The following is a 14,018-nucleotide window of genomic DNA, read 5'->3' on the forward strand; positions in this document are numbered from 1 at the left end:
TCCTTTCATGTAATGTCTATCTCCAGGCTACTCAGACCCAGCTACAGTGAGAGACTGTAAACGAAGTTCTGTCAGTGAGAGCAAATTTTACAAAGCCTCTCTTGCAAAGGAAAATGAAGACAGAAAATATTTAATTTGTACTGAAGAAATGGTGATTTCACATGGCTGATCCCACTTACTTTGCCCTGTGTGAGATCTCTCATTCCTCATCTCATAGCCAAGAGCTGTGTTTTAGCACGTATAATTTCAACCGATATTCTGGATTCTTCCCAGGTGAGCTTCGTACAAAAATATGAGCGGCATGATGCAGCTGGTACTGCCCAGAGGCCCTAACGAGGAACAGGGAACGAGGAACGAGGTGGGAAACCTGCAAAAAACCCTGTGTGTTTTATTAGGGCTCACTGTATGTATCACTCTTGAAAGGTGTTGCATCGGATCAGACAATCAAGGGCAGCATAACGAAATGGTCACTCGAAGGCCTGTCCCAGGTGATGCGGACAAGCAGCTCACATCAGCACAGGCCTCTCCCAAGTAATGTTTGCAAGACTGTTATGATAAGCAATTTCCAAGCTGTTTCCAATTGTGACTACACTTCCAGAAACAATTTAATTTCTTTCAGATGAACGCTCCTTCTCACAATGATTATCTATGGAATTGCTGCCTCTGCTGTGTCCCACTCCATATTGTCAGTAGGAATAACTGAAGAAAAAACAAAACCAAACCAAACAAACAAACAAAAAGCCTGGGGTTTTTATATGCTAGCTTTTATATGTCTGGCTGTGCTGAAAACATTGTTGACTCAAATACCTCCAACCCCTACCTCTCTACTGGCAGATATCACCTCAGTAATAAAGTCTGTAAAAATAAAAACAAAAGCCCCCAAATAAACAAAGAAAAACAATAAGGCACAGCTTAAATATCTCAGCCAGGCTGGTTTTAGCTCACGTTGTTGATGAAGGTGGCTTTCACTAAAATGCCAAATGTAGAGGAGAGCAGGTGGAGAGCTGGCAATTGCTTTATATCAACTTCCATGAGGGTGGTGGTATCCTCTGGCAGAGAGGTAGGACAGACAACTGAGAACACTAATCTTAAATTGTCCCAGAAAGACTTGACAGAGCTTTTATGTCACCATTCTTACTCAGTAGATTCCATTCAACAACAAAGCTATCTAGGAAATAAACATCCAGAATTCTCAGTGGCAAATCCATTAACTCTTAACCTATTTATTAAACAGAAAATAAATAAATAAATAGGCAGTGAAAATGTCAGTAGGCACTTACATTGGGTTCAATCCAGTTTTATGAATCCAATTTTTTCTCTTAATCGGCTCTTGTTTGAAGAAAATTTGCATCTCACTTTACCTCGTTCCTACTATGGGGTCAGTTTCTTTTCTTTCTGAATTGGCATTCTCATTCCCAGTGCTTTCTTCAAAAGTAGTGAATTTCATTCATATTTCCCAAAGGAATTTTTTTTTTCCCTAGAAGCTGTATGTGCAGCAAATGGACCATAATACATTTATGAATTATATCCTTAGTAGCTCTTGAGTTGGTAAAGCATTTAAAAGCATTAAGTCTAATCATTCTGGGTAATTGTAGGTTGTACATTGCCTATTGGGACTCTGGACTTTCAGATATTTCATAAATCTCTCCTTGGATATTCCAGTCGGTTGCCTTTTTCTCTTCATCATTAAGCGATGGGGCTGATGGAGATCAGCTGCTTCACTTTGTAAATGGCTAGCATTCTCTCACCTGCTCTGCATGACTACTGAACTGAGGTATGTTGTGACAGTCTGCCCGCTCTTCCCTGTTCAGATTAATGAATACAGCTTTAACTGTTAATTCAAAGGCAGTCAAGCTTATATCCAACAATTAGAGTACAACTTCCCTATTCAGATAGGGTATGTGTAATCTGCCATGGTCTTTTATACTAGTTTAGGGTTAAACTGTGTTTCTGCTCTAAAACTGACTTCGTATGAACAACTTCAGGATTTGGGGAGCAACACGTTTATTTCCCCCCTAGGGATATCCAAGGGAATTTCATTAATTTTGCACACAAAGATGCCTTTGTTCCAACTGCCAGCCTGCAGATTCAACCTGAGCTAGGGAAAAAAAAAAGTCTTCTTTCCACAACAGGAATAATTTCCAGTAATAAATATGCTACAGCCAAATTTTACCCTCGGTTACCTGAGCAACACAACTGAAAACAAAAAACAAACCAACAGATTTTGCCTTGTGATGGTTGCACAGACAAGTACTGAAGGACAGTGAATGCTCAGCCCTGCAGCAGATGTTGGAGGGCCTTGGTGGAGTGGCATTGGCTGGAACAAAGCTCTTTCAAACCTCTTCTTGCCCCAACCTGAGCGTGCACAGGAGACTTCTCACTTCACCATTAGCTGAGATGCACTTCCCAACGTTTGCCTAAATCGTAAACATTCATTCATTCATGACAGTGTTGGAGTCAGAGACAGGTTCCACAGACTTCAGAGGTAAACTCTTCCAGCTAATATGACATTTTTCTCCTCATTCCCTCCCCCTCTTTACTGCACATTCACATTGAAATGTGGAATCAGACTTTGAAATACCAGCTTGTTTAAGGTTCTCAGGGAATTTACACATCGAGTGGAAAGGGTCTATTTATACAACTGAGCAGAAATAATATTTCCACAAAGCATGACTCGAAAGATCTGGATTCAGTGCCTAGCTATAGCTTGAACTTCTGTGGGCTTAGTATTTTGCAATAAAATGGCAACAATTGGAATCCATTTTCATCGAAAATGTTTAAAACTTGTCTCTTACAACAGAGGAGTAGATGAGCTGTCACTGCAGATCCTCATCTCAGCTGATGTCTCCAGGGGGTAATATAAATATTAAATATGACAAGTGAATACTTTGTTACAGACTTATCTGCAAAGCTTCATTGGATTACTCCAAAATGTGCAATTTCTCTCCATTGGAACCACGATCCTCGTAAAATGTGATTGAATCCTGGCAAATGAGGGACACCTTTTAAATTCCAGAGACCCCAGATAAAACTGCAAGTGATATTTAAGCAAGATAGAAAAGTTAATGCCAGTGTAAATGTCTGAAAAGCCAGCAACTTTGCTACATGATTGTCACCTTCTGCCATCTCTTGGCAGACCTTAGATTAGAAGGACTTGGGTCAGAGACTTATTAAAACATTGCTATGGCAGGATAATGAATCATAAAAATCCATTTTTCTTCAAACTTTTCTATTCTTGTAAATAGCATTTAAAATAATTTGCTTCAGCCTATCTGTTCCAGATGCTAGGAAACATGGTGTTTCAAAATGCTTGTCCCAAATGAGCTGAGTTGACTTCAGGGTTTGGTGTGTGGTTGAAGGTTGCTGCTGTGAAAGGCCACCAGAGACAGGTGTTTAAAGTCTGATGAAGTTTGCACTTGTTGGAATTAGGTGATCCGAAACAAAGCCAGTGTTTTTAGGATGGCTTTGCTTTGGTCATTAAATGCTCCCTCCATCTCCCTCCTGAGAGGCATTAAAGCTTGAATCAGTACTATGAAACATCTAAAAAATCGAGAAGGGACCATATGAGGAATAAATCCTATTAGTTCTTCAGTTTTTTTTTCAAATTTCACCTAAGTAAAATACAAAGCCACCCACATTAAAATGCACACAGTGACAGGCACATATTGGGAAGCCAAGTGGACCCAGATCAAGACTCAAGCAACCCCAGACCAAGCATGCTAAATTTATACAGCCCAAGTCCCTGTAAGCATTGACGCTCCCTAATTAGCCAGATGCCGTCATCCCAAACAGCCAAAAGGAAAACATTTGATGCCAAAATCTCAGCACTGTCACCTGGATTTATCTCAGAAACCTTCCCTTTTTTCTCTCTCCCCACTTGCTAGCACGCAGGGATGGGCTTTCAAACAGGGTACATCCATTTCTGCGGGAGGCGAGCCCCTGCAGCGTTAGCATTAAAAGGTGGAGAAGGACAGAGGGCAGCGATCACTGGCTCCAGAGGGAAGACTTGTACTCATGACATAACACCCTGACCTGAGACCTCACCAATCCACCACTGCTTGCTCTCGCTTTCTCTGGCAGTCACAGGTTTAATGCTGTCTCTCTGTAGCTTTCCAGAAGGGAAGGGAGAAGAAAAAAAAAAAGGAAAAAGGCTGTATTAGAAGTTAATAGTCCACTTTCGCAGCTACACTGCAACTAAATGTAATCTTTCTCCTCCTGTGTGACAGTCTTTTTGTGCATTAGATTGGAATAGACTGTTCCTGCCACTGTCCAACATCACGCTGACTTCAATGACTTTGTAAACACAGCCCAAGACATTAACAGCGCACGCACACACTTGTGAGCGGGGACAGCACTTAGGGCGCGCGTATTGTTGGTAGCGGGGCGCTGCCAAGGTTTAAACAGGTCAGGTCACTCTCTATTTCATCCCTGAACTGCCGCAATAGATCTGAGTTAGGCAGCTGGGCATTCACGATGGGGATATCTCCCAAACAGTTTTCATTACACTCCTTCAGAGGAGTCTCTGAAAAGTCCTGTCTTTTTCACCTGAAATGGCCAGTGCGCTGCCAGTCTATTTGCTCCTACGTTGTCTTTAATAAGGTCTTAAAAACTCACATCTTTGAGGCTCTACGGAAAGAGTAACCTTAGCAGAGAACACAGCTGCTTGCCAGAGCAACATCTCCTTGGAATCCACATTTTGCTTAATTCTAGGGAGGAAGGGGGGGGAAGGAAGAGATATACACATTTTTAATATGATAATATGTTTCCAGTCAAGCTTTACAAGATCCTACACAGCACGATTTGCAGCGGAGTGCTGAGTGCCGCTGCCTGAAAAGAAACATGCTTTTTGATTATTATTTATTCTTCCCTTTCTTTCTCTTTTCCCTTTTAGAAAATAACAAGACTTGTGCAAGGAGGAAGAGAAGACGGAGTCTGGAAAATATTCCCCCGAACACAACAGCTAGTTAAAGCATATGAATGTGTAGACAATAAAGTTCACACCAGACAGTTAATGAAGCTGGGCGGAAAAAAAAAAAGTGAATTGGAATGTAATGAAAAATTCATACTTTCATTGCATGAAAAATAAGTGAATGCCCTTTAATTGTTCGGTTTACTTGCAGAGAGGACAGCTTGAATAAATTGAAAAATTATTCCAGGTTGTTAAAAGGAATAATGCTCGTTCCTCAGCACCTTATGCTAAATTCTTCAGCCCTGCTGGAAAAGTATGTGAGGATGCAAACCATCTCAGTCCATCTGGTAGCCCAGGGAGCAAAGGGGGAGCAACTGTGTGAGCATCAAGCTGGATTCGTCCTCCTCTACCCACTCACCAGCTGCAACAGAGAAGTGAGGTTGCTACTGGAGATCTGGGGAGCAAGATATTGGGATCTGTAGCCAGAGGGAGGGAGGGTAAGTTGCCACTACTGCTGGAGGGACTGGAGAGGAAAGCTTGTCACTGAGGAGAGGCCTCTTTGTTCATTTTCCATCAGCATAGCACCTCTCTCCTGTTCTCCATGCTCTTTTGCAAAGACCATACATTTTTTTCAGACTGCTTTTCCAAAGGAACTGGGAAAGGAGGCAGGGAGTTATGAGGAGGCAATGCTGGCTGCAAGCCTGTGGTTTGAGAGACTGCAGTTGTACTGGTTAGTGGGACCCTGGTGACCAGATAGGATGAGGTGGGATGAAAGGGATCAGAGGAAGGTTGGGGAGGTCTGATGAGATGCTAAGAGCAAAGAGGGAACCCAGAGTAGCTGCACAAGGGGTGGATCTGTCCATGTTTTCTCAGTGTACAGATGCCTTCCACATGGCTCCTTGCGCTTGTGGGCAATTTTAGCACCTATGCTCCTGTCCCTTTCTTACATCAGTATCCTTGAAGACCATTTGGTTGTTTAATGTTTACTTCTGTGGAACTGCATACACTTCGAATAGTATTTATATTGTGTCTTTCATCAACAAAACACTTGAAAAACGCTTGAATAACCCCCAAAATAGCACCCTTTCATTGAAAAGAGAAAAATTTTAAAGTGTAAATTAATTTAAAAAAAAAATAAAAAATAAAAAAAAAGGCAGGAGAAATTACTTACAAAAGCTCCCAAATGAAATTCATGTCAGAGTCAGGACCTGCAGCTCCTTTCTCTACTGCTCTGTACAGCTCCCCAAGCACACTTTCACAAAGACAAGACACCCCAGTGCTGTTCAGTGTTCATATTATACCGGCTGAGTTTCTCACTGCAGGAACTGACAATCATGATTTTTTAAAGAAATGTGATGGGGGGACACTATGAGGTCATGTATAACCCCATTGAAAAGGAAGCCTTCCACTGATGTTAAGGTTAAAGATTTAATCTGATATCTTCAAAACTGACTAATCACAGAGTAGCTGAAATGAATTTACCTTGGTTTTGTACTCCAAGTGCAATAATTTGTCGCAAGAGGGTTTTATGTCCTCTTCACTGTGAACAGTGCAGCAAAGCAACTCTTTTAAGCAGCTTGTAGTGACATAAATGGGCAAGAAATGTCTCCATTCTGGCATTCTTGGGCATTTTTTTTAATGACAGTCTAAAATGCCAAGTGAATTGTTTCAATTTCGCAGCCATTAGCAGAAGAAAAGACCAAGTAGGTCAAGACTGTCACGTTAGAAGCACTTAAATAAATAATAGTAATAGTCTGACACACGACCAAAGGAGGATTTTTCCCTTTAGCACATCTACTAGTTCTTTGTTGAGTCTGGTTTGAACATGCTATAATTAAAACACAGTGCAGCCTGAAGTCAGTGAAGTTAGAGCAAGGGAAATTTGCCCATTATTTTCCAAGCAGATAATCATCAGTTATCATTAGTCAACGTATTCAGGCAGTAGGCAATATAGATGGATTACTTTTAGATCCTGTACACGCATTCGCTCTTTTCATTTCTACAGAAGCAAAAAAGAAGCTAAATTCTGTGAACTGCTAGAGTCAGATTTCAGTCGTGCACAGGGCGGCAAAGCAGAGCTTTGTAAAAGCTGGTATGTTGGCATTAGGGGACTTACTTTCTTCTGGAAAAAATCTAAACTTTTTGCCGATAACGACATGACGGTACCTCCTTAATTTCATTCAAGCCTCTACAGAGACTCAAACTATACAGGCTCATGAAAAGAATGTACAAGATACACAGAACTAGCAATAAAAAGATAAATGTGACTCTACATATAGGCTTTTTCACATACTATTATATCTTTCAGCTGTCATCATTAACCGGAATTCTAGAAATGTCTTGTTATTCTGTTGCCTTTGAAAAATGGATACAGTGATTAGGATAGATTTTATTTGGATATACTGAAAAAAAAATGAATTCTCTGACAGGTATATGCTGCTTTGAGTATGTTTCTGCAACACGTGTTCATCATTATAATGATCGAATTTGAAAATTTACACATCTCTAGAGGGAAAAAAAGCTAAAATCTGTAAATTGTTTTCCCAGTGCAATTAGAGTGAAAGTCAAAACTGGAAGACTAGTGGCAACAGAGCTTTACATATTTGTATAAAAGATGAACCCTTTTGCCTGTTCACTGTTTATCAGAAAAGCACTGCAACCTAAGAAAGCTGATAATGAGTTTTTGCTGACAGTATCTGGTGGCTCTTGTAAAAATAACGACAGGAACAACGGAACTCAGGTAGGGCCACATGGCCACAGCAAGCTATAAGCTAGACATTAAGACGGTATTGTCAGTACTAAAGGATAGCTATCCTTTGTAAATTGACTGATGTAACTGTGTCAAGCGACAGCCAACTCTGCACTGCTTTCCTTGACATATAAAAGGCAATGACTCAGTGACTGTCACTTAATGTGCATCTGTTTTGAATGAATAGTAACATTCATCCACTTCATAATAGGGATCCTGTTGTGAATAATATAATAAACATGTGCAAGATAAAACCCATCAGAAGTGAACATGTCAGTCAGTGATATGCTGATTTGCAGATTCCTCCCCACCTCCACCCGAAACGAGATAAAGCACATAATAAAAAAAAAAAAAAGAAAATGTTCCCACACCAGGTAACAGGCTTTAAAATCACAATAAAACACACAATGAACAACCTCCAGCTGAGACAAAGTAGGTGTTTTCCCTGTATTAACCCACAATGTGGTATCAATGTTGGCTGGCTAATCTTTGGGGGAGGGTGCCCTAAGAAGTCATGACAGTGCTTGGTAAAACCAAAGTGGCTCAAACATAGTCATTGGTAGGGAATTCCAATTTCCTCTTAGTTAAAATCTAACTTTTTTAATGTCATCATCTGTAACTAAAAATTGTGGCACTGGGTTGATGTGTGCTGCACACAGAGGTTCCAGAAGAAGAGAGATTAATGGCATGGAAATTGAATAGAAGCCATGACACTATCACTCTCTGATGCCAAACAGTGGCGCTTGACCACATGGATGAGATTCAGTTGCATAAACATCAGCAGCCAATGCTATCTGAAACATCCTAATATGTCCTAACATGCATGCAGGGCTGGCAAGCAGCACTGGCAGATCAATGCTCTCCTGAGCTTCAGCTGCTGCTCTGGAAGGGCATGTGTCCCCCACAGGGTTTCCACCATATCTACTAGCCCAGGTTTAGATACTGTATTTCAAATGGCAATATATGTCCATGTTTAGGCAATTGACTCCATCCTTGCTGCCTAAAACTGGCTCCTAAAAACTGAAAACTATCAGAAAGCTACCGGATCCCAAGCCCACAAATTTCTTCTAACAGCCATTTCATTCCTCTCATCTGAGCTCTTTGCATACCTGTATGTAAGGCACTGTGTTATTTTACTGTAGCATTGCAGGACTAATGCTACTGACCCAGCTGAAGTCCTAAAGTAGTTTTACAATGTATGACCTTTCATTGTGAAATAACCCTGATGAGGTGTACCCCTGACTAAGCAAGATGATATAATGTAGCCTATCCATTACTGACAGGCATGAATCTGTTTAACTTTATTCACATGAACTTAACGAATCCATTTTCTTCCTGTTTTAACAGTTGGCAGAATACAGGTCTAAACTGTTAGGTATTATGCTCCCCTGTGGTACCTGCCTTCCACATTCCCAGGACTGCATGGCAAAGGCGCCACAAAAAATAATCCATCATGTTTAAAGGGAAACTAGAGAATTGAATAGCAGCAGGAACCTGATTCTTCATCACTGGATGCTAGCAAAAGCCAGGTGCTTTTTCAAGGGTTGACACTGGTTTTTTGCTTCCCACAGCAATTCTGGGGCATTATACTTGCTCCTGCCCTTTGCTGGAATAATTACTTTCAAGCACTGCTTCTTGCTATGTAGTACTTTCTGCCTGCTGCCCCACAGTTTCACCCATGAAAGCCTTAATTTGGCACTTTAAGCATTCATATATCGCTTTACATCTTCAAAGCAGTGTACATGCGTTAATTAAATTACATGCCTAGAAGATAACAAAGAACAAGATACAAAAGCATTTTAAGAACACAGACAATCAAGTTCTAGCACAACAGGAATAAATTAATAATGGCCTTTTATAATGACTGAAATGCATAGCTTTGTTTTTCTTGTAAGCAATAAGACAAATAAAATTACTATGAGTGGAAAAGTAACAGCTTTCACGTCCAAAGGTTGGTGGACCTGCAGACCTAGAAATCAGGCTGTATGGCACTTCAAAAAAAAAGGAGTCCTAAACTCCAAAATGAATAAGAATTTGATTCAGATCCTGGGTTCCAAATAAAACTGGGGTTTTCTTTATGTATGGAAAAGATCTTTCTGGCACAGGTGGGTACATTAAAGCACACCTGAAAACACAGATGGAAAGGCAGTATTTTCACATATGGAGACACCTTATGGAACCTTGGGGTTACTTTTGACCAAGCAACAGCTCCACAAAGTGATTTAGAAAAGAAATAAATATCACATGGCCACTGGCACGTCTACAAATGCCAGTCCTCCAGCCTTCCACTCATTTTCTACCTAGACAAGGAGGTGCACACAGTCCTTCAGCTTTTTAACCATTCAGATTTTCACACATAATGTTCCTTTGTCACCCAAAGGTCTGCTTTTAAGCATACCCAGCAATACTTAGCCTTGACTAGGCTGAAGAATTTTCTTCCTACCTCTCTTCCAAGCTTTATAAGTATCTGTCAGCTCTACCAGGAGCACTACTTCAGACCTAAGAGATTTTAGTTCAATTTCTGACCCTGTATAAAACCTGCACCTACTCCAAAAATCAATTTGGATGGTGACTTCATACTAGACTTTGGGAACATAAAAGCATAATGGTGTCTCTTTCTCCTTCTGGACTGCGGTTGTAAAGGCCTAAACTACTCTTAGTCCCTCAAAGATATTCCATCGAACTCTGGGAAGGATAAAGACCTGGGAATCCTCAACAATACGATGCAGGTCTAGGAGGCCCAAGGCTTGTTAAATGCAAGCAAGGCTTAAAACATCTTTATCTCTCTCTTTTTTTTTCCAGGTGTAGACAATACAATTATACTAACTATCTGAGTTTTCTAGTATGTATCTTTGACAGCAAGCAGTCAACATGCTAGCTTTGGTACAATCCCTGCTTAATTGGTTGTTCCTTTACATTGTCTAAGGGACCTAATGTACACGATGGAAACTCCACAGGTTAGTTGAGTCAACATTCAGCCATTTTAATAACAAAGCAACAGCTCCATCAGATTTTTTACAGGCCAATTATAAGCTATAATTCCTCTTTCTGGCTTCTGTAATTGGGACTTTTTGTACCTAAGACATCTGGTTGTGCTGAGGCTGACCTATATAATTCATACATTGCCACTTGTGAGTAATACAACCATCCAAATCCAGGTCATTAAAATTTTTCGAATACTCCACACTATTCACTGCATAGAACTCCTTCATTCATATCAGAAAATTAGTTTTGACTCACGGGAAAACAGTCTGTTGTTAGTCTTTTAAAATTGATTTCATTATCCCCGCAAAAAATGGAAAATGAGGAGCTGAGAGATTATTCGCAGTGATGTCCATTCTGGTTTGCAAAGCTAGTGTGTGTCTGTGTGTGTGTGTGTGTGTACGTGCATGCATATGTGTGTGTATGAGATAGAGAGAGAAAAGGAAAGAAGAAATTATTTCTACTTCTCTTTCTTGCCTCCTCTTCATTTTAGAAATATTTATTTGTTGTGGTGAAGTCAAAAATGCAAAAAGCAGAAATAAACCCTTCCAGGATACCTGTGATTTCTCAGCATCTTTTCCAGATTTTGAGTAGGAAGTCTAATCTCTTTAAGATGAACTAATTGAAACTCTTTTTCTACCTTGGAAAGAAGTAGGGGCAGGAGATAAAAGGTAAAAAAAGGACAATGGCATGGGCTGAGCTATGTCATTCTTTCCTTGTACTGATCAATATGTGAAGCTCATTGTAGTACACTTCCAGCTTTGCCTTTGAAACACAGATCAAGCTGGGTCAATGAGACAATCCTTTTATATTAAACCTTCTTTCTTCTGTAGTCTACGGACAACTTGTGAACTGAGTCTTCTGCTGGATAACTGCAACAGCACCTGCTTTCAAATGAGGCTTGCTCATAAGCAGTTCTTTGTGCCTTTTTTTTTTTCTCTTGTGCTACTCACTGACTGCCATCAGTAACTTAACAGGAGCAGCATATCTTAAAGCCTTTGATCCTAAGAGCTCTTACTCATGCAAGTTGTCCTTAGTCACACCAGAAGTCTTACTGAAGTACTGGATAAGAACAATTAAATAGCATTGTGTGCATAAATGTATGAAGCACAAGAGAATATAGCACCCCACAATCAGAGCTACTCTTTACAAGTACAACTGTATTTAGGGGAGAGAATAAAACAGTTCAGAAACACAAAAATATAATTCAGCAATATTTCATGGGCAAACACTTCATATTCAGTTCCAGAGCCAGTGATTTAGATTACAACCTTTGCCAAGGGAAGGGAAGAATTCCATAGCAAAGTTTCTGAAAAAAAAGTCACAAATTCTGCAACACCCTTATTACAACTGTCCTGCACTTGTATCCTATATTCAGTAGAATCAGGAAGGCAATTTAGTTTTCACAGCTCACCTTTGGTGTGCCTACAAGATATGCAAAGGGCAGCCTAACACCAGTGACAAGTCTCATCTTTTTCCAGCAGCGATACCGTCTGTTGTACACCAGAGACACTTTCTGCAGGTGCAACAAAGACCACGCTCCCTTTTGCTCTTCTGCACTGCACTGATTGGCACAACTGTTGTCTTTACCTACACTCACTTAACTGGGTTCATCTGACTGGGAGACATGATGCTTTCTTCTGTCTCCATTGGTACAGGGGAGTCAAGCACAACCTCCTTCGGGGAAACAGATTTACAGCTGAAAAAAGTGACAACATAGCAGATCACAGTATCCAAATTGTTACAAGAAGTTTCACTGAAAACATGGGAATTGTATTATTTTCTCACATTTCTATATGAAGTAATTTCAATCTCCTCCCCTAAAAATTAACACAACCTACAGGGTATACAAACAGCTGACTGTTGAGACTGGACCTGGTTTTGGAGTTCAAAGATACATTATTCACTAGCACCCTAAACCAGCCCCATACTGATAAATCATGTGTGGATAGACATCCCTGGAAGCATTGCTATCAGGGATGTTACAGTGATGTTGATTGCACATTTTCATCTAATTTCTACTGAAAACATCTTCCAGAGGGTAAGAAACAGCTCTTCCCCCACAGTGAATACCATATCCCCTTAAAAACCTACTAAAGTGTAATAAAATGAATTGTAAAGATGTCATTTCAAAACAGATTGGTTTCCTGTTTACTAGTGTAGCTTTAGGTGTGGGAACATATATTTTTAATATATTCTATAATGCTGAAATCCTCTTGAAGAAATTCAAAGTACAAAAATTTTCTCAGTAATAAAAAGCAGTGCTCTATAGGCAGCATTTAAAACCTTGTTTTTCAGAGGGAAGCCCTATCTAAGCTCTATAAAGAGTAGGTGACCTAAGGAAAGATCCAAGCTCCCCTAGGCCAGAAATTGAACGCCACCACTGTACCCCACCATTATGTCGAGGACGGGTAGACAGGGTTCTGGCTTTCATTCCAAGAGATGCCTACACCTCCTATCAAATTCCTGCTTAATATAAAATGCACAGATTAAAACCCTTGATGTGTGAAAACATGGTCTGAGAATTGCAGTAGTCAGGCACCTTTTCGTAACTCTCCAACAGCACCTTGATGAAGTGGGAAACAACCATAAGCGAACCATAATTATGAAAGATTGAGCTAGCAGGGTCCTAAATTTATGTGAGAAGTTAATTTTTCTGCTGGGTTAAAATTTGTGAGTCTTAGTGTGGGACCCACATAAGGTTCATGAGTTTTCTCATATACATCTTAAATTAATCAATTTCAGCACACAACTGCTGTGAATACCTGTGAGCTTTCATGCCTTTAGAAAATAATTAAAAGCTTTAAATCAACATTTTGGTGCTACAAGCAAATTATTATTTCAGGTACTAACATAACTATTTGATGTTTCAGCATCCTCATGTTAAGGAATGGCAGGGAAAAATATAGCCTCTGTTTTAAATGGGATCTCTGCATGTGTACCCTCAGCCCCACTTCTGCAATGGAATTTTCAGTTTAGCACATGCGACACCTGTAAATATAAGGATATAATTTCCCAATATTAACAATGGCCAGAAAACACATTAGCCTTCCTAAAATCTCTAATAGCACTGTCAGACTGTCCTCTTCTAGTACCCACAAACATCCCAAAAATAACAAGTCATATCTCTGCTTTGAGGTGTGATCTGATATATTGTTGAAGTGACATATAAAAAGCTTAAGATTCTGTTCTAGACAAAATGGTACCTTAGGTAGGACTCGAGTGCCTAGACATCATCTGCCATACCTCTTGAAATGCCTGCTTGAGTGAGCAGAGGTAAGATAGGACCTGCTGGAGGTCCATGCCCACAGCAAATGAGTGCAGCAAGTGGCCAAGAAGTATCTGAAGTGTCACTATATGTCTGTCAGGCATTAGAAT

Source organism: Gallinula chloropus (assembly GCF_964237585.1).
Source record: "Gallinula chloropus genome assembly, chromosome: 1".
NCBI lineage: Eukaryota > Metazoa > Chordata > Aves > Gruiformes > Rallidae > Gallinula > Gallinula chloropus.